Below are 22,771 nucleotides of genomic sequence, written 5' to 3'. Positions count from 1 at the left end.
ATGCAACTCAACAACAACAAAAAAACAAACAACCCAATTGAAAAATGGTCAGACGACCTGAAGAGACATTTCTCTGAAGAGGACATACAAATGGCAACTAGACATATGAAAAAATGCTCAACATCACTAATGGTCAGAGAAATGCAAATAAAAACCACAATGAGATATCACCTCACCCCAGTCAGAATGGCTATCATCAACAAGACAAATAGTAACAAGTGTTGGAGAGGCTGTGGAGAAAAAGGCACCCTTATACACTGTTGGTGGGAATGCAGACTGCTGCAGCCGTTGTGGAAGGCAGTGTGGAGGTTCCTGAAAAAATTATGAATAGAATTACTATATGACCCAGCAATCCCTCTCCTGGGTATCTATCCAAAAAATCTGAAAACATTTATACATAAAGATACGTGTGCTCCAATGTTCATTGCAGTTTTGTTTACGGTGGCCAAGACACGGAAACAACCAAAATGTCCTTCGATAGATGAATGGATAAAGAAGTTGTGGTATATATACACAATGGAATACTATTTGGCGGTAAGACAAGATGATATAGGAACATTTGTGACAACAAGGATGGATCTTGAGAGTATGATGCTAAGCAAAATAAGTCAGACAGAAAAAGAGAACCATATGATTTCACTGATATGTGGTATATAAACCAAAAACAACAAAAGAACAAGACAAACAAAAACTCATAGACAACAGTTTAGTGGTTACCAGAGGGTAAGGCGGGGCGGGGAGAGGGGTGAGAGATGAGGGTAAGGGGGATCAAATATATGGTGATGGAAGGAGAACTGACTCTGGGTGGTGAACACACAATGGGATTTATAGATGATGTAATACAGAATTGTACACCTGAAATCTATGTAGTTTTACTAACAATTGTCACCCCAATAAATTAAAAAAAGGAAAAAAACAGAGATAGAATGAAGCTGATGTAGAATAATATTGAATATCAACTATAATTATATATATATAAAGCAGTGTATATATATATATATAAAACAGTATATATATATATATATATATATATAAATAACAATCATATATATATATATATATTCACAGGATGTAAAGTACAACATAGGAAGTATAGTCAATGGTATTGTGATAGCTATGTACGATGTCAGAGGGGTAGTAGACTGTGGGAGGGTTATAACTTCGTGAGGGTTTTGTATACCTGAAACTAATATTAAAACTAAAATTTAAAAACGAAGAGATAGAAAATCTAAATAGGTTTATAAAAAGTAAAGAGACTTCATTAGTAATAATTCCAACCAACCAACCAAACAAACAAACAAACAAACAAACAAACAAACACTACCCACAATGAAAAGCCCAGTCCCAGATGCTTCACTGGAGAATTCTACCAAACATTTAGAGAAGAATTACCACTAATCATTCACAGACTTTTCAAAATATAGAATAGGAACACATTCCATCTCATTCTATGAGGCTATCTTCCTATCAAAACCTGACAAATTCATCACTAGAAAAGAAAGCTACAGAGGAATATGCTTTATGAACATAGACACAAATCTTCACCAAATACTACCAAAGTGAACCCAGCAGCATATACAAAGGATTATACACCATGGACAATAGGAATGTAATATTTTACATATGAAAAGCAATTAATGCAATACACAAATAAAGGACAAAGCCATATGAATATCTCAATAGATGGAGAAAGAGCATTTGACAAAATCCCACACCCTTTCCTAATATAAACACCCAACAAGCTGGGAATAGAAGGGAACTTCCTCAACCTGATAGAAAGCATCTGTGAAAAACCTACAGCTCACATCAGAAACGAAAGGCTTTTCCCTTAATGTCAGGAAAAAGACAAGGATGCCTTTTCTCACTATTTAACAATGTGCTGCTGGAGGTTCTAGTCGGGGCAGTTATGCAGGAAAGAATAAATAAAGGGCATCTAGATTAGAATGGAGGAAGTAAAACTCTCTTTGCAGATGACATGATCTTGTATGTATAATAAAATTCTAGACACTAGAATTAACATTGTGAAAATGTAATTAGGAAAACAATTCCCTTTCCAGTAGCATCAGAAAAACAAAATACTTGGGTAGAAATGTAACAAAAGAAGTGCAGTACTTACCACTGAACACTAGAAGAAGTTGAAGGAAGTTAAAGAAGATCTAAATAAAGCGAACAACATGCCACACTCATAGATCAGAAGACTTAATATTAAGGTGTCAGTACTGACCAAATTGTCCTATAGATTTAATAGTGATGTCTAGCAACATCCCAACTGCTTATTGTTTCCCCAGAACTGGTCTTGAAAATTCACGTGAAAATACAAGGGGCCCAGAATCATCAAAATAATCAAGAGAAAAAATAAAGTTGGAGGATTCACACGTCCAGATTTCAAAGTTATTACAAAGATGCAGTAATTAAGCTAATGTGGTACTGGCATATGGAGAGACATATTGGTCAATGGAATAGAATTAATAGTTTGAAATAAATCCAAACATTGATGGCGTATTGATTTTTGACAATGGTGCCCAGATGTTTTAAGGGCAAAAGAAAAGTCTTTTCAACAAATGACGCTGAGACAACTGGATATACAAACGCCAAAAAAAAAAAAAAAAAATTGTACCTCTACATCATACCCTGAACAAAAGTTAACATGGTACGGATGATAAACTTAAATCTAAGAGCTAAAATGATAAAATCCCTCAGAAAACATAAGAGTAAGCCTTCATGACCATGGGTTAGGCAGTGGTTTCTTAGATATGACTCCAAAAGCACATATGATGAAAGAAAAGAAAAATAGATAAGCTGGATGCCATGAAGATAAACAATATTTGCATTGCAAACAATGTTATCAAGAAAATGAAAAAGACTCACAAAATGGGAGACGATATATAGAAATCATATACCTGATGAGGGGTTAATATTCTGAATATATAATGATCTCTTAAACTCAATGACAACAAAGCAGCCTGATTGGAAAATGGGCAAAGCACATAAATAGACATTTCTCCAAAGGAGATATACCACTGGCCAACAAGTACCTGAAACATCATTCACATTAGGGAAATGAAAAAACCACAGTGTAACACCATTCCACAGGTTCTAGGATGCCTATCATTGAAAAGAAAGATACTGATAAGTGTAGTGAGGGTGTGGAGAAATAGGAGCTAGGCACTGCTGGTGGGAATGAAAACATGGTGCAGGCATTTGGATTTCCCTCGGAATTCGAAGTCTTCATCTACTTATTCGTGTATTTACCAGTAAAAACTATTTTTTCTTAAGATAACGCAAATATTTTTTCTGGTAGTTCTAGTCACTCATAGAATTATCATGATGTCAGGCTATAATTTTCTGGATAAATATTTTTTCAAGCTTAAAAACTTTTAAGATAAACTGTTTCCCACCCTAAAAATACATAGTCAAAAGTGGAAGATATTTTTAACTTACAGAACAATATAGTTTTATAGGAAAGGGTCCATTAACCTCTAAAGGAGAAATTTATATCTTTTCTCTTTGCTTTTGATGAAGAGACTAAAAATATATGGACTGTGATTTTTCTCTTTCGGAGCTGAGCCCTGGGAATAGAACTAAAACCCCTTTAGAAAACCCACTAGATTTCGAGTGAGTGCTCTTAGAGTGACCAGAATCCTCCAGAGAGTAGATTTGCAGTGTTTATGAAGCTTATGTCTGATATTGGTTTAACTTTGACTATAAACTGGTTTGTTGCCTATTTCAGTGAAAGCTTCAAGGAATTTTTTTTTCTCAAGTCATCAGATATGAAAGAGGATTGAAACAAAATTGAAGGACCTCTGTGTTTTTAACATGTGTTGAACAGACATGTGTGGCAGAGCAGATTTGTATTATTGAACCTAAATTTAAGTGCACAAATTGAAATTGGTCCCTACTGGCACCCTTCAGCTCCCTCACTCTCTCTTCCCTTTCTCTCTCATATGTATCATTTCATGTTCTCTTGGGAATTGATCTCTCACCCTTTACATGCATGTAGAGATTGACCACCAAACACTTGATTTTTTGATGACATTGTTAATGATGCCTCCATAGAAGAAGCAGGGAAGCAGGACTTGGTTTGCTGCTAATTTTATAGTACCATTGTACTATTTATATATGTTTAGCCTCAATCAAAAAAAAAAAAAGACATGTTTAGTGGTTGTACTGAATTGTTTTATTTGAGGTTGTGTCAGGATTAAAAATTAATGAAATACCTGTCTTTTCATAATTGACGAATGTTAACTAGGGTAGGAAAAGTGACTTAAAAAATATCAAAGTTTACAACACATTTTCAGAAACGTGATTATAAACCTTGCGACCTGAAACTTAATTGGGAAAGAAAATGAGAGTCGTATAAATGAACTTAAAATGAGAGCATAAAGAAAAATGAGAAAGAGCTGAGGTCAGCTAAGGCTTTCCAGAGTATTCAGGCGTATTTTTTTCCCTCATTTTTTTCCCGTATAGCCATAAAAATCATTGTGCTCTGAGATGAATTTAGGCAAGGCTTTTCTTTAATTGATCCATATGGCAGTCTTTATGTATAGTTTTGTATATTTCTCCACATGGATTCTTACATTATTAAAAATTTTCATAAAACATGAACAGTTCATTTTTTATAGTTTCTTAGCTCTGAGTACAATAGAAAATAACTTTTTTTAAAGTACTTTTCTATGTTATATTGGTGGTGTTTTTACTTGTGGTCCCTTTTACTAAGGTTCTGTATACTTTAATCAATTACTGATATAAGTAAAGTTTTCATAAGTAGGATGGAATTTCTCTTGCTTTTTTCTAGTTCCAAAAAAATGAAACTAGCATGTTCTTCAAGCACTGCTAGAAGCTAGAATTTGAGTTGAGATCCTTACGAAGCTGTGTGCTTTTTAAATTATCAGCCTTTCTTTAATGGCCTAGATTGGCACAGGGTTGCATAAAATTTGGCTTTGAGCTAGTCTCCATCCTTTGAACTGGCAAGGAAAGAAAGACAAAGTAACATTTTTTGTTTGAAAGTTAGGTTGCTGTGCTCCCCTCGTGATGCCAGACAGACTTGGCTGTTTTTTTGTAAGTAAAAACTTTTGTATTACAGTAATGCCAGCTTCCTTTTGAATATTGTTACACAGCAAGCAGGTAGATAGAGAGGACACATTCCAAAAACAATAAAAACTCTCATTAGGCTGTCTTTTTGCATTCCATATTAAGTCTTTTAAAAAATAAAACAATGCAAAGCAGCCAAATATAAGACCCAAACAAATTTCTCCTTTTAAAAAGATTAGAAATATCCCGTACCCACCCTTTTCTACCATTTATGGATAAAGCTTGGTTTTATTTCAAAGTCTGATCATCATAAAATGCACATAACTTATTCAGCAATAAAAAACAATGAAATCTTAAAAAAAGTAAAATGTACGTAAAAATAATTAAATGGCAGGGTGGTTTCAGTTTATTCTGAGTGTTTTGGTGATACCAAACCAAACCAAAACAAAACCCCAAAACAGTAAGGGAACAGGTGTTAGTGTAACATATACAGTTTAAAAAAAGCAAATTATTATCCATAAGGCATGCACAGCATCCATTAAAAAATAAGAAAAGCAAAATATACTATTGGCTAAGTTAGAATAGTATCTATAACTAGGAGAAAAAACATAGCTTATGAATAGAGATGTGAAAGCACAGAAGTTTGAGACCCTGAATCGTTTAGTCCAGAGTGATGTCTGAGCAGCTTGCAGTGGTTTCAGTGATGACATGGGATAATAAGTAGGTTTTGAACTGATTTGATAGTTTGCTTTTTAAACTTAAGACATAGTTTATTGAGAGATTCTCTACCTTAGTAGAGTGAAGCACTGTGTGAGGTGATCTCCTTTGGTGTTATGTTATTCAACAAATGTCTTCAAGGACCAGAAATAGTGGTTAGGAATAAGTCCTCTTGTCAAATTTATCAAGTCTTTATTATCCCTCTGAGTTTCTTCCTTTAAGTAAGATTCTTCTGTTCTTCAAAACATTTCTAGGTGCTTCTTGAACTCATTTATTCTCATTGCTTGGTTTTCTCATTGGTGACATGTTCCATATGTTTTCTTCACTTCCATATTTTTTCAGGAAATATTGTTACCTATATTCTGTATTTACCGAGTATCCTAACATTTATGTTACAGAGTCTCTTCCATTTGCTCATTCTTTTACCTACTTTGGAATTATGCAACACTATGGAATTAAAAGTCCACTTTAAAAATCTTTTTCATGTATTTATAAACTTTTTTTTTAGTCAAGCCATGGAAGCTTCTAATGTTTCTAAGAGGAATGAGTACAGCTCTCTTAACTGTATTTAGAAGTTTCACATTGTTCAACCATCTGTACTCTTTTCTATATTCCATGTGAGATACAGTTAGCATTTCAAGTATTACAACCAATATTGCATGCAAAATTATAGAAAGGATGTTTAACACATGACTCATACCAAACAGTAATTTGTTGTTTGTTTTAGTTTGCCCTCTTTTTTTCCAACTAAATCCAGCTAAGTAAATCATGTTTGCCATTCTTGAGGTTACTAATATGGCTTCACAGATTTCACTGTCTTGTTTTGATAACCATACCATTCCCTGTTCATAATAGTCTACTATACATTTTTCTTTTCACTGGGCCACCCAGGACTATATTGAATATGTCATTGTCATCACTCTCTTTCTTACTCATCTTACTGTGGTCTTGCTGTTTTGCTCATATATTTATTTTATCTTTTTTTGTGTTTACTTACACCAATATCATATTTTTAACATGTAATCATTGTGAATTTTCAGTGGTTTAGTATTGCTCATGTTTCTTTTATTCATTCAGTTTTCACAGACACTTAATAAACTCAAGTTATTAGAAAACTATTGAATATGGGTCTATCTTCTTTTTTCAGTTTCCTTCTCAAAGCATGTGAAACCATCTCTCTTGCTAAGATTATTTTATTGATTTTTTTTAAAGCTACACAGAAATCATTTGATGGAATTAACATATTATCTTTATGAAGAGCCATGCTAAGGTTCACAGAAAAAGCTAGCAGTCAAAAAAATGTTACTGATTCTGGAAAACTCGATGAATTAATCTTAGAGTAAATAGGACCAAGACCCTTACTAATTAAGACTAAAACCATACTATTACCTTCCTCCTCCTTCTGCATTTTCATATAAAGCAGCAGAAGCAGGAGGCAGATATTTTCAAACATGGCACATGGATCTGTTCCCCATCTTGACAAACAAAGTGGGTCATTCCCATGATCGGAAATGGGTTCCTCACAACTATTGTGTACCGACCGGTGACGATCTGTTATGTTTCATAGTTTCTTTAAAGTCTGGGGCTTATGTGAGTTAGCTTTTTAGATGAATGCAAGAGATGTGGGTAGAGATAGAATTGCTACAGTGCATGAATTCATTTTTTTTCTGGATCCTTTCAATTGATAAGGTATTTCATTTAACTAATTGATAGCTGTGTTAATCCGTTCATTCCTTTTAATCCATTCCAGTCAGACCATCCTTTAGCCCATAGTGTCAGCTGTTTTTTCTAGGGGGAAAAGTGGGGCGGGGGGAAAGGCAGAAAAAATTCGAACCAATTATTGAATTTTTTTTGCATTGACAACCTCCTCAGGTGACACTCATCCCCCCTACCCTCGCCATGATTCTTATCTTCTTCCCGATGACCCCTGAAAAGAGGAGAAAAGGTGAGGAGGGCCAAAGAAAGTTTACACACTGGGCAGAACTTCTGTCGGAGAAGATATCAAGGGTGTAGAGAACTACAAAGGGAAAACCCATTGTAGAAGAAAGGGAAAGAGGCCTTGGAAGGGTGAGTGCACTTGAGCATTATATGTGAAGATGCCAATTTGTGTCTCTTTAAGCCCAAATCCAGTCTGAGTTTGCATGTCTGTTTCATTTCTACCACAGAGAGACATATGTCATGCTTGTCATAATTAATGCTGTTGGAGAATAATATGACTTATGCTTTAGGAGATTTGTAAAATCTTTCTGTTGTTACCAAGAAGATATGTGTGTGTCCATCTCTCCACAGATTAGTTATAATTAGAAAATGGTACTGAAATCAGATGAGGATAGTTCCTATATTGCCTGTGATCCTTCTGAGGAAAGAAGGGGCTAATCTGTTCTTCACTAGATAGCTTTCTGACCTTATTTCATGTTTTATCAAACCAATTATGCAAACTCGAGTTATTCTCTTTACTGACTCTACTCTAGTTACTAGTTTTCTGGCTTTCAGTTCAAAAATTGGAAAGGGAGAAAAAGAGAAACCTTGAGATATTACGATAAGTCAAGAATGACTCACTCTCCTAGGGCATCCCACATACAGGTTCTGAAACAAAGCCTGGATATCCTTCCTGGATGATCAAATAGAGGGACTTCTAGGTCAAGATACCAATGTGAGGTGAAGTTAAAGAATATTTGTAAAATTACTGTGATCTTCATTTGCTTTTCTTTGAAAAGCATCTTTTCATTTAGATCAGTTATTGGTTTGTTAAATATATAATTTTGCATCAGTGAACCTCAAGATTTTCCTGTCTTCAGTGGTAGATGTCAACTGATACCTCTGAGAATAAGGATCCACCTGTACTCTCTCATCCCCTACCCCAGTAGCAAAGTTGGGATGGCAAAAAGAATTCCATGCAGGAAGTCTGGTAACTTATTCATTAGTCACTCCTGATTATTCATATATTCCTTTTTTAAGTGTCTATAACTTTTTAATACTTTAGGATATTTATTTTTTTTGGTCCCTCCTCTTCCTGCTTAGGAGACTGTTTTTTTGGTATAGAATTAGCTTGTGCTTATAATGTGATTGACATAAAGAAAGTGGGTTCACAATGCATGTTCAAGCAAATTTTGTCCATGAGTGATCCATTGTGAGAGTTAGGCATGAGGTTCTATGGAGAGTTACAGCCTTTTTTGCATGGCTTCCATTCTTTGCATTCACTTAGATCCATTGGTAGAAGAGTGATTTTCTCAGGTTATTACCTGATAATGGAATTTTTTCTCTTCTCAGTAGCACTATCATTCATTCTTTGTATCTATCCATCCATCCATCCATCTTCTATCTGTCTAAAAAATGTAATGCTTCACGAATTTGCATGTCATCCTTGCACAAGGGCCATGCTATCTTATCATTCCAATTTTAGTATATGTGCTGCCGAAGTGGGCATCCGTCATGCTCCTTAGAATGGAATGTTTTATCTTCAGAGAATCTAGCCAGGCCTTTCACTGCATGCTTCAGGCCCTAACACTGTATGACATGCATAGTATGGGTCTCTTACCAGCCTTAAAGGTGATGTTTTCTAATCATTAGACTTTTTGAAAAGGTCGTATATAAATTAAACTGTTGCAGGTTTTTGTTTGTTTGTTTGTTTCTTTGTTTTCAGGGGTTTTATTTGCTACTTTGGGTTTAGCTTTTCATGGAAGTGCCTTCAGAAAGTTGAAAGTGACCCTTCCTTTCCATGTCTTCAACAAATTCAGCATTGCTTTCTGTCAGAGTAGCTAAGGGGAGGAGAGATGTGATCTTTTAAACAAATGGACCAGTCATGGAAGGGGCTAGGATTTGGATCTTGGTTCCTCAGGTTATATGTCTACCTCGTGTCTCATAGGACACAAAAGTGATTTGAAGCCTGGGGTTAACGATTCTGTTTTTGTAAGAGTTAATCACATTTATTTGCATGCTGATGGTTTCTGTTGATGGAAGATTCTTGAGCAGATCATTAACATAATTAACAGGTACAGTCAGATGATTTGCCACCGACTTAGAAAATGTTCAGGGATTTTTACAAGAGCCATTCATTGTTGTTCAGGTCAATCTTGGCTCACTGTGCACATCAGCTGGTGCCTCTAGCTCCATGCTGTGTATAGACTGTGTCAGGTGTGTATCTGGCTCTCGTCCATTATCAGTTTCCTGCCCTGGGGAATTGTTACTATGCATTTTGTTTATTGAGCTACATTTTCAGTATCTTTCCCTTCTCTGAATTTTTAGAAATAGACTAATTAAATACCCCAGCTGGCCTTTTATCTTGGGATGGGATCACTTACAGACTGGGGCACATGGCTTCCCCTCACACTAAGTCGTTGTGTAGTGACATGAGGGAATTTCACAGAAACAGTAAACTAAGCAGAGATTCCATGTGGCATCAATTCGCTCCATGACTATTTGTTCAATACTAACTGTGTGAAGTTTAGTAAGTACTAACTGCCTGAGCTTAGTACTTTAGCTTTACGGGATAGGATAGAGAGATTTCAGAATAAGACTGGGCTTTGAGAGAAGGTCAGAGTTGAGTTGTACACATAGAATTCTAGAAGATATTGAAATCTCTTTGCCTTCTTTCTGCACTAAATTTAAGAGATTAGCACCAAGCTGGGAGAAACAAACTTTCATAATCCCAAATAGCATCTGATTCTGAAATTGCTTTTGTCTGACTTCTGAATTAATCTTTTAAAAAAGATTATTTGCTTCCTTATTATTTGATCTAACTTAGTTTGTCTTCCATGAACCTAATACCCACAGGTTCTAGGAGTGACGCAGTATGAAGTGGCTGGAAAAATCCAAACTAGAAATAAACATTTGCCTGTAGTACTTTCCAAGGATGCTTGTATACTTGGACATCATTCAAAATTACTTTCAAACATCTTTATGTAGCTGACTATAGTGTTGACATGATTTAGCTATCCATTAGAAATTTATTCAATAGTTATATTTATGGACACTTGATATATTTAACACTGTGTGTTCCTATATTCACTGCTTCTAAATTCTTAGCCAATGGTCATGGGTAAAAGGATTAAAACTCATTTGGTGAATATCTAAGTTAGTGTATCTGTTCTTCATGTGTGGGTTTCTGTAGACATGTTGGACACCATTGACAGTGTAACAGCTTCCCAAAACCACTAACCTGGTTTATAGGCTCTTGGTGACTTATTTAATCTTGTGATATTGCTCTGAGATATTTAGTAATTTTATCACCGCTATGTTTGTAAATCTCTAAGAAAATTATTGAAAAGTATAAAGTTTCATTTGTTCATTTCATTAATTAGTCTACCAGAGTTCCAAAGTTCCAGTTGTTTTGTTCTTATGTGTGTATATCCAAGAGAAATGAGTTCATATGTGCATGAAACTACATGTGTAAGAATGCTTATGGTAGCACTAGTTGTAATAGCTTTAAACTGAAAACATTCCAAACATTCATCAATATTAGAATGGAAGGATAAATTGTGTTATAACTACACAATAGAATACTATGCGGCAATGAAAAAGAGTAATCTACCATTATATTCAGCAACATTGATGGATTTCTTAGACAAAGGCCAGTATAAACAGTATGATTCCATTTATATGATGTTTAAGAACAGGCAACAGTAATCTCTGGCAACAGAAGTAAGAATGGGACTTTTGGGGGTGGTACTGACAGGAAGAGGTATGAATGGAGCCTTCCAGGATGGCGGTGATGTTCTGTGTAGTGATCTAAGGGGTGATTACAAGAGTATATACATCTGCAAAAATTGATTGAACTGTTGAGTTTTCTTCACTTTATAGTTGTAATTCAGTAACAGTATTTTTTAAAAAATAAACAGTAGCCACTTTAGAAGAACTATTTATTGAACAGCAAAACACTAATGTGAGACTTTGGGGCAAAAGAGTTGAAGATGTCTTCAGAGATATGAATAATAAATGATTGGACTGTTGTTGGATGAGAATGTGACAGACTTGTTTGGTAAAGCATAACTTCGTTAAATGAAATTGTTGAAGAAAGAAAAATGCCAAACATACAATATCTGAAAATGGTGCCATGAGAAAGAAGACAATTTTCTGTAAAGACTTAAAATCACATATTGAAACTTTTATTCTCTAAAAATGAGCATCATAAATTAGATCACTGACAAGTCAATGTTTATTTCTCTTTGACTTCCAAACTCTAGGAGGTCTTTGGAAAATCCACTAGTTGCTTAGTCAGTATGTCCTGTCCAAAAATAGACGGGATACTTGCAAGAAAGCTTGGAAATGTGTTTCTCCATGGGGTAGGATCAAATGCAGTTTTCACCCTTGTATCTTTACAGTGCTAAAAGCACCATCATACTCAGTGACTAGAGCCAGAAATCTAGTTTTGTGTCTATGGAAGGGCCAAAAAGTAACGTCATGCTAATGCCTAAAGGGCAGGAGGAGATGCAGAATGCCTAAACAGGCCACAGACTGAATAACCATTCACTGAATAATTAAAAGTGTATTGTGCAATTCTATTCAATAAACTTATACTAGGTGGTCATTCATATCCTGAATATTTACTTTCTTCTAAATTTTTCACTGGCATGTTGTTGTGTTGTAACTACAAACGAAGGGGAATATTTTGGTTTTATATATTTTCATATTTGCTCTGCAGTTGAGTAACACATAAGGCAGAATATTCAGACGGGTTTCGGTCTAAGGTTGCTGGTTAAGTAACAATTTGAAAAATAAATGTATTCTCTCTGTTTTATCTGTCTTGAATTGTATTTTATAACACAGACTTTTGAGGAAGACTGTGTGAAAGTCTTTGGCAGAAGTGTGCTCTTCACACGGAAGGTTACAGATGGTGCCGAAAAGGGGCTCAGAGTGGATTCAGGCCACACTGCCTGCTTTGCCACTGAATGGGTGTGTCACCTTGAGGAAATCACTTTAGCTGTAAAATGTGGACAGTGAGAGTCACTCCAGCATTGGGTTTTTCCAGTGACTAGTACAAGAATCCATAATATAAAGCTCTTTATTATTATGTGCTGAGTAATGTTCTTGCAATACCTAGTTGCCATAAGGTGGCAATAAACGTGAAAATGGTCTCAGTAAGAGTCTTTTGTTCATTTGGGGTTGTCAGTGACTGATTGTTTTTTCTGTGCCTTTTACTTGTGGTAATTAGCGTCACTGAAATAGGAAGCAGGATGCTGATGTCCACATTCTGTAGACATGTTAGATATCTCAATATGTTTAGCAAGATCATGAATCATGTCGATGTTGTACTCACAATTTAATGGTTTTCCAATACCTTGCTTCTAATCTTAGCCTACAAGAGTTTCCATTGACTTTTAAATGCTAAAAATATAATGTTAAAGATGTAAATAGGACAGATATCTAAAACTAGATTTTTAGAAGGAATTTTGAAGAGAAAACTACAACTCTTGCATGCTGCAGGACAGATGAAACATTGCTTTCTGGTTACCAAGATATTTGAAATGGTGAGGGGCCAAATTATATCTTGCATATATTCTACATGACAAAAGTGGATAAACTGGCAAAAGTATATGTCCAAAGAATATAAAAGAAAAGATTGTGTATTGTTTTAAATTCAATTTAAACAACTCTGTCTGTTTTCTCTGTGCTTATGAAGTGGAGAGAGATGAGGATTTATGATACTTGGTTTTAATTAGAAAAACATTTTATTTTAAGAGCTTAATGGTATTTGTTTCAACTTCTTATTCCAGGTTGCTGTAATTTTTAAAAAAATGAAATGTGAAATTTGGAAATGCAACCTATTGGAATACAAATTTTATTTAAATATAACCTAATGCCATTTTTTTTTCTAAATCAGTTTTTTTCAGGGTCACTTTTTACTTTCTTTCTTTTTTTTAATTGGTTTTGTTTTGTGTTAGTCAAGATCATCCTCAGAGTTTCAGTGTAATCTAAGAATGAAAACATTGATATAATAAGGAATTGAGTTTCTAATTCTTTTAAACATATCCCTTTAAATGAAAATATCAGAAAGCCCAAGATTTTCCCTTGGACTTTTGTTAGCGGATTCCAGTGCTGTATGGTGCTCTGTTATGTCAGGGATGTTGTACGAGATGTGTGCTTGCGCCGGATGGCTAATTGGGCCCAGAGCACGTGAGCTTTGGAGTCAGGCAGAGCTGATTCCAGCTTCCCCCTCGGTGTCATGGGTCTTTCCGCAATTTTCCATTTGTAGCATCGCTTTGTTCTTCTGTGAATCAATACGTAGTAGTTATTATTTCGGCAGATGTGATTTGAGTATTTTATATGTACCAAGCTAGTAGGATGTTTAATTACTTCATTCAACTTGAATTTATTTAGAACAGGCCTCTGGCCCTACTCCTCTTCTTTAATAGATTGCATTCTACTAAGGTACAGGAGAGAAGAGCCAAACCATTGTTTGGGGCGATATGACTGATCTTGTAGTCTAAGCAGGTATTCTCTGTTTGAGAGCACCTTTCCCAAAACAAGGTACGGCATATATTTCTTAGAGGTCACCAAATCACTTCTATGTAACACACATTTGCTTTTTTAAAGTGACATGTTTTGTATGAGACTTGATTTCTGATGTAGTAATGATATATAATGGTATATTGAATAGAGAAAGATGGTAGAGGAATATATTATCGAGAAACAGTAGACAGCCAGATGATAGTAGTTTTTATTTGGTGAGAGGATGTCCCACAGACGTACTTGAACTTACCTGAAGTTCATGATTCTCATTAGTTGGACCAACCTGGCATATGGAAGTAGAAGACTGGTATCAGAATCTTAGACTAAATGAGAATAAAAGTAGGAACCAATGAGAGGTTGAAGCAGTTAACCCATTCAGTTGAACAGCACTCAGATTATTTTAGAACCAAGCAACATAGCTTTTAAAACTGAAGTCTAAAATTTGTATTAAGACAACCAAGTGGGAGGGATTGACAGACTGGCAGAGCACACAGAGGCCCTTACTGGTGACTTTACCAAATTCCAGTCTCCTTCTGAGGTTGACTCAGACTCAAAACCAGGTCTGGTAAAACAGGCAGCTCCCACCTGTGCCAGAGGGTCATTGGGAACCAAGTTAAGAATCAGGTGTACCTTGTCCAAATAGGCTATGCTTTATTTTCCAGGTTGAGTTCTAGATTCTTAATTGGTTAGAGATATCAAATATTTCACCAATTAGCAAACTGCCTGCTGTTTCCCAAGTTGTGCTGAGGCTGCCCAAGTAGAAAGTATTGTCTGGTGCCAACCAGATAGTCTGCAGGTATCACTTCTGAGCACGCTCAGTGCCTTGGAATGTTGCTGGATGTTTGTGAGGCCAGCCACCCTGGCTTAACATTAATTGGAAAAGGAGAAGATGGTAGTTGTAAATAAGACAGCAGTGCTCCTTGCTTGTCTGGGTAGACTAAAGAAACCTAATAACTTTTTGCCCTGCAAAAATCCCATGCAAGCATTCTTCACTTTTGACTGAAGACTAGTTAAGTTACTTGCAATTTCTTACAATCAAGTAAAATCATGCACTAAAGAAGGAAACTGAATAACTTGCTAGTAGTCTGAATGCGGAATCACAACAAGGGTTTTGTTTCCTAATCCCCAGTCAGGGAGAGCATTTAAGATGTTTGCTGTTCTCATGAAATAGTATTTGGCAGTACCAAGAAGGCTCTTGTTTCCTGATTGTCATTGGATCAAAAATCTAGAGATGACCATATCTTTTCAAAGTAAAAAGAAAATTCAAATCAAAGTTGTGGGATGACCAATAGTATGTCTAAAGGGTTCTCTGAAAACCAACACTTTGTTAATTTGCTAGAGGATTGGGATTAGTCCGTGTGTGATTGTTCTCTCTTCATTCTAGAGTTTATTGAATCTTATTTGGTTTATTCCTTATCATTTCTATTATTGCTTGTTTTCCTATTGTTGGAATAAGCTCAAATGCTTTCACAGCAGAAAATACAACTGCTAGTTACTGGATCACTAAATTAACACTAACACCTGGTATTTGTGAGATGTTTTATACTTTAAAGTATTTCATATTATATATTTGATTTTTCTCAAATTATGTAAATATTGCATATGAATTATTAACTATGAGGTCGCACAATTAAGTCCGTGAACTCATCCTAGAAAAAGTGCTACATACCTCATTGCTGAATATCACTATGGTCACCTTCAAAGTACTCCCTTTGGGAAGCTACGCACCAATGCCAGCACCTAGTCTACCCTTCAAAGCAATTTTGGAACTCTTTTTCTGGAATGGCCATCAGAGCTCTCGTCGTATTACCCTTGATGTCCTGAATATCATCAAAATGTCTTTCTTTCAATATTTCCTTTGTCTTCAGGTAAAGAAGAAGTCACTCGGGGCCAGGTCAGGTGAGTAAAGAGGGTGTTCCAATATAGTTATTTGTTTACTGTCTTAAAAACTCCCTCACAGACAGTGCTGTGTGAGCTGGTGCATTGTCGTGATGCAAGAGCCATGAATTATTGGCGAAAAATTCATGTCGTCTAACTTTTTCACAGAGCCTTTTCAGCACTTCCAAACAGTAAACTTGGTTAACTGTTTGTCCAGTTGGTACAAATTCATAATGAATAATTTCTTTGATATCAAAAAAGGTTAGCAGCATCATTGCAACAAGTTTGTGAACTTAATTGTCGGACTCCGTTTATTCTACAGATGGGGAAACAGATCTGTTGGCTAAAGAACCTGTCCAAAGTTACATAGCTACTAATTTAGGCAAAGGCATGGACTGACATGCAGATCTCTTACTTCCACAGCAACCAAGCCATTGAAAATCACAAGCATGGAAATTGCGCCCTCTCTGCATCCCCTTCCATTCTTAAGCCTCTTGTTTAGTTCGCTTTTACTATTTCGTATTTGCTAATATTTTCCTGTTGCTTTCTCATGAGTGTGTTCTTGGCTGCTTTTTGCATCTGTTGCTCGTTGAGTGCACACTACATACCACTTTCTTTACTGCTCTAATACCTGTGTGAGAAAACAGCAATCTTTACATTCTGTAATTCTGCTTTGGAATTTACCTCTACCTAATCTCTGCAGTTGGCTTATTTTATCTTACCCTACTCAGAGAGGATTTGCCTTATTTGATATGGTCACTTATCCCTCTAATCTAATATTCAGTTTCCAGCAAGGCTGTGCCAAGCCATTTCAGAGGAAAGCAATGTGCTCTCCCTGATTGGGGATTAGGAAACAAAACCCTTGTTGTGATTCCACATTCAGACCACTAGCAAGTTATTCAGTTTCCTTCTTTAGTGCATGATTTTACTACATTGTAAGAAACTACAAGAAACTTCAAGTTATCAGCCTATTGGATATTTAATGTGGAGCCCTTTGGTGTATCAGCTTAAAGCTTAATTATCTAGTATTCCATGTGACATAAAAAAATTCGTACTTTTTTTACAGTTCTAAATTAGCAACAAACACCATTGTTGACTGATTAAATAATTATTTAAATGTGAGTTTGGTTACTTGCATAACAAATATACTTCACATCAGCTTTCTACTATGTCTTGACATGATTCTGAGGCAAGTTATATAAATTCTTATCTTTCAGTTCTTGCTTGAGTTTAGTGGTAGAATTTCAGCTCAGTCATTATTTGAATGCTTCCTTTTCAGTGCTTCCTAAATCTGCATCAGCATTAGCTGTGGAGTTTAAAAAGAAATGCATATTCAAGGATTTTATATTAGAGAAAAATTACTTTTCAGAATGGAGAGTAGGAACCTTTATTTCAGAAGCCATCTAGGTGATTCAGGTGTCTAGTCAAGGCTGGGAACCATTTTTGAAGGTTATGGTTGGGGGGCTTCTGAGATGAGCAAAGTGATTTAGACAAGGTTCACTTATTCAGCAGACACTTATTGAATGTCTGCAGTGTATTTATCACTGTGCTGGGGGCTGGAGTACTCAGCACAATAGTCTGTCTAGAGGTGCTTGTGTTTTAGTGAGAATTACCCCAACAATTACTTTCTTGTGTGTATATTGTAGCTGAAAGGTATACATTCTTAGGGAAAGGTCAGGTCCTAACTCAGCCCTGACAAGACTCCTGTGGGAGGTAGGGAGAGTGTTCAGGGAAATCTTCCTAGAGGAATGATGCTTGAACATTCTTGTTTAGGGAGTAGTCAGAGTTTATCCTTTTGACAATGAAAAATAAGGGACCATGAAATGTTTGCTAGAGAGGAATGACGACGACGAAAGCGGCATTTACAGGACATTGGGCCGAGAATAGGACTGGGGACCCTGGAGGCAGAAGGTTCCTGCACGCGGTGACGTGGAGCTGAGCACTTGCACCAGGGTGAGGGTAGTGAAAGAGAAGAGGGAACATAAGGAAACATGAGAGGAACTTGATATGGGACTGGACATGGGAAGTGAGGAGGAGGAGGAATGAGTCAAAGGTTTCCGTCCCGAAGGCTGGAGGCGATGGTATCCGTGACTGAGATCAAGGGGTTGTGAAATAGAAGTGGGGGACAGAGGACGATGAGTTTCTTTGTCTTTTTGGTCTTTCGTGCATTTATCACACTGTCTGACGGAATACCTGTGCTTAATGGATGTGTTAATTAAAATATTGGCATGGCTGCCTCCACTATGATTTTAAAAGGTGGGAAGTTAATTTCCTCTTTCATGGAAATGTCTGGGCAGGTGTTTCCAGCGAGGTTAGAATGGCTGTATTCCACCAGGTTGTGCAGGGATGCATTTCCTAGCTGTTTCGTTGTTTCACTGTCAGCAGGGTATAGTATGGAGGAGGATAGCTTACGTCCCAGAATTTTGCCTTCGAGCCTAAGAGAAGAAGGAAATAGGAAGTGGAGAGCACTTTTTGAGAGCAGTGCTTTATTGCTGCCCACATTCCATTGTCTATAACTTGATCGCATGGCTATTCCTAGGTATAAAGTAGGCTGTGGAAAATGTTATTTTGGCTGGCCAACCATATACTCAGTTAAAACTCAGAAGTTCTATTGCCACAAAGTTGAACAGGACTTTGCGACATAAGTTCTTAAACATGGGACCTGCTACAGAGTTCCTTAGTTTCGTGCTTAGAATTTGGTCATCTTGAGTTGAAGGAGGAAGGAAGACCTCCAAATAGAAGTGCCCAGGAAATAATTAAAGACTCAGAGTAGTAGCTCAGAACTGTGAGCTATCCATACAATATAAATATGTGAGGCCATTCAAACACTATGGATGCACTTGCTAGACTATAGAGAAAAGCATTTTAAAAAAAAAAGGGCAAGAAAGTGCTTATAGGGTAGGTGGTAGGAAGTGGAGGAGATAGAATCCAGGGTAAGAATTGGAAAAGTAATCATCTAAAGACAAAGAACAATATTGTTTCCTGAGGCAGGAAGAAAAATGGATAAAATGATATTGTAGAAAGGAGAACAATAGTTAAAGAGAACAATAAAAATAAAAAGATGTAGAGGCCAAGGAATATGTATGAGGAGAGAGAATGGACTGTTGAACAGAATGAAAACATTTAGTTAAGATGTATAACGTTAGGCTCCATTCAGAGCGTCAGATCAAATAGGACAGTCTTCAGAGGGTATCTCGTCTGTTACAGAAGGAAATTGTTTAGAAGGCAATTTAATAGAGGAAGGGTTCTTTTAAAGGTATGGAAATATATCACAAAATTGTTAAGGGATGATATTATGATAGGTTATTTACTTTCTATTTTGATGCTAAAATTGACACTGAAGAAAAGATCAGGTATGCTTTCTGTAAACACTAAAAAAGCTATTAATTCTTTTTAATAGCTTCATTTAGGTTAGTTGTTTTAATTAGCAAGTAGCATGAACCACATTTGGTTAATAGGAAAGTTCAAATCCAGTGTAAAAGGAAAGGATTTTGAATATGTAGTGTTTTAATTCTCTGGCATATTGTTGTATGGTAGAAAGAAGAATCTTTCTAAACCCCCTCAGGGATCTCCTATTCTGGCATCTGTGTGACATCATCCCCCTAAGTAGACTTCTGACATGTTGTGTTTATGCTAACAGGGGACAAATTTGGCATGTAGGTTTTTGTTTTTTGTGTTTTTTTTTTTAATGCGTGAGGCCTGCTCAACAGCCAAGGAAACTTTGACCCTGATGCCATCTTTATCTTTCTTTATTTTTGAACTTAAAAACAAAAAGGTAGGATAAGGGGAGAGAGGGTAAAGGGGGTCAAATATATGGTGATGGAAGGAGAACTCACTCTGGGTGGTGAGCACACAATGTGATATATATATATGATGTATTATAGAAATGTATACTTGAAACTTGTGTAATTTTACTAACCATTGTTACCCCAATAAATTTATTAAAAGAAAAAAGGGAAATCTAGGTCTAAACTAAATGGGTTTAGTAATTTTTCTGAAGTTGTTAGATCTTCTTGTGCTGCCCAACAGAAATATAATGCAAGCCACATACGAGTATGTAATTGAAAAATTTTAGCAGCTATATGAAAAGTGTAAGAAACAGGTGAAATGAATGTTAACAATATATTTAATACAGAATATCTAATATATTGTCATTTGAACACATAACCAGTATAAAAAAATCAATGAGCTATTTTGCATTCTCTAAAAAAAAAAAATAAGTCTTGTCAGTCTGCAAATTTTAAGTGCCCAGCTAGCCACGTGTTCCAGTCATTCACTATTGGACAGCACAGTTTTAGAGAATTGGTTAATATCATCTTTCATTCTTTGCTTATTTTAATGTTGACACTAGTCTATTGCTTGCAGGTCTGCCATTAAGGAGGTCATTAAGGATTTGTCCCTAATTTTAAGTGTGGGAGATGACATTGGGCATGAGTGCTAATAGAGGTGTTTAGTGAATTAGTATTATGTTGTTTGACTTTCTGACTGTTAGGCGAGAAAGCAAATGAATGGGATCTAATGGCCTTTCTTTCCTTCCGGAAATACTTGGCTTTCAATAGTGACCTGGGCTTTCTTCATTATATGTAAAATTATTGGCGGGCAGATGGGTGAAGATCAAAGCTTTTCCTACCTTTTAAATTTTGGTTCAGTAAGTTGATGCTGGCTTTACTGTATCCAGTCTGTTGTGATGGTTTTGGGGCTACCACTTACGGAAACCTGGTCTTGGTGGAGGAAAGGCTTTGTCATTATCCTGCTGCACTAGATTTAGATGTTCCTTTGTGGGGAAAAAAACAAAAAACAAAAACAAAGTAATACATCTTTAATTTCATGGCAGTGCTTGGGTTATCCCTTTCTGTTATTATTGTGATGAATTATTGAATCTTTGAAAAAATATTAAACATACTTTTCTGAAGGAGTAAGTAATGCTTGTTTCTTTAAAAATATTTTTATGCTTCAGTTCTTTTTTCTATATCATTTATCCAGAGGTAAAAAAAGAATAGTTTACCTCACACAATTAAATTATTGCTTTTAAGTTGTTTTTAACGTAAAAAGCTGTTGAATTTTTCCTGAATGTGTTGTTCTACATCACCTTGCTTTGGTTTCCTCACATTAATTGTTATGTTTTCTATCTTATTTTAGAGGAATAATCTATAATTTAAATGGTTTTAAAAATGAATGAATGAATGAATGAATGGCTATAATATTGAATCTGAGGCTCTGCCTAGATTCTGTCTGCCAGAGGTTGCAAAGTGGAATGGCCTTTCAGCTGGAGACCACTGGAATCCTGCACTCTCAGTGAGAATTCTGCTTCTGTGTTTAGCCCTCAGGCTGTAGGTGAAGGCATGGGGAATTAAGAGGAGATTTCAGGTTAAAGTTTTCGTTATCCTTCTGGCCTTGCTTCCCTAGCATCTTAGTGTATTAAGGGTGCAATGACAGAATGCCACAGACTTGGTGGTTTATGAACAGGAGAGATGATTTCTCACAGTTCTGGAGGCTGAGAAGTCCCAACATCAAGGCACCGGCAAATTCAGTGTCTGGTGAGGGCCCTCTTCCTGGTTCAGAGACAGCCATGTTTTTGCTGTGTTCTCCCGTAGCAAAAGGGGTGAGGGGTCTCTTTGGGACCTCTTTATAAGGGCACTAATCCCAGTCATGAGGGTTCCACCCTTATGACCTAATTACCACCCAAAGGTTCCACCCTCAAATATCATCATGTTGGGCGTGAAGTTTCCACACACTCATTTTGCAGGATGCAAACATTCAGCCTCTGGCACCTAGGTCCTCTGCCTCTCAAACTGTCCTCATGAAGGACCAGTTTTTAAATTTCCATTGTTTTCAGATACTTTGTAAAATATGATATGATATATATATATGTGTATGTATATGTGTGTGTGTGTGTGTGTATATATATATATATATATGATTCTTAGAAAAATGAAAATAGAAAAACCTAAAGAAAGAAATAAAAATCTAAATTCTAAAACATTTCTCCATCATTTTGCTATAAAATTTCTTAGCACTTGCTCTCAGTTTCTGTACATATTTATCCCTGAGTGGGCCGGTAACACAGAGGACTTTACAGCAGCCTCTGATCCACATTTTGATTACGTAGCACTACTTTACATCTGCGATAATTCTCATATCAACCTCTTTATGAAGTGTGTCCTCTGTTTTACGTATCAAATTTATCCGTGATCAAATTTATCCGTGCCCTTCTGCCTCCCTTGGATAGGATAGACCATCCAGTAGGGGAGTGGACAGTGGAAAGAAGAGGATAAGTGGAGAATAAGACTTGTCTCTTTGTCATTTTATTGTGGATTTTCACAGAATGGTGGTTGAAGTTGTAAAAGAAACTAAAACTCAAGTTAGTGAATATTGCTAGTTTTCAGTATTTCCAGTACAACTTGTGCTCAACCATAAGCTTTTGGGATATCTATTAATTTAATTACCTTAGACCGTCCTCAGATTCCCATTATTAGCAATTTTCATGTACAGTCAGTCAAGTAATGGGGGTTGAAAATAACATAGAAAAATAAATATTTAATTATCTACAATAATACGTATGACTACATCCTCAAATCCCTTGGTGCTTCTGTCAGCATACTTCTATGAGTTCCCCATCCCTAGTTTATAAATTAAATGAAGAAATAGAAAAACATATACAGTGGAAATAGACCAAGGATGTCTCCTTGATGCAGTA

The 22,771-nt window shown here is 36.1% G+C and overlaps 1 protein-coding gene and 1 pseudogene across 1 annotated transcript in view; one reads left to right on the top strand and one right to left on the bottom strand.

The window, feature by feature from the left end:
• FMN2 (formin 2) overlaps window positions 1-22,771 on the top strand; it is a 331,660-nt gene that overhangs the window by 132,104 nt on the left and 176,785 nt on the right. The window lies entirely within an intron of this gene.
• Window positions 9,076-9,175, bottom strand: LOC117018721 (uncharacterized; annotated as a pseudogene).

This window comes from Rhinolophus ferrumequinum, chromosome 27 (genome assembly GCF_004115265.2).
Source record: "Rhinolophus ferrumequinum isolate MPI-CBG mRhiFer1 chromosome 27, mRhiFer1_v1.p, whole genome shotgun sequence".
In the NCBI taxonomy this organism is placed as follows: domain Eukaryota; kingdom Metazoa; phylum Chordata; class Mammalia; order Chiroptera; family Rhinolophidae; genus Rhinolophus; species Rhinolophus ferrumequinum.
The sequence above is the reverse complement of the archived record's forward strand: the minus strand, read 5'-3'. Positions and strand labels throughout refer to the sequence as shown.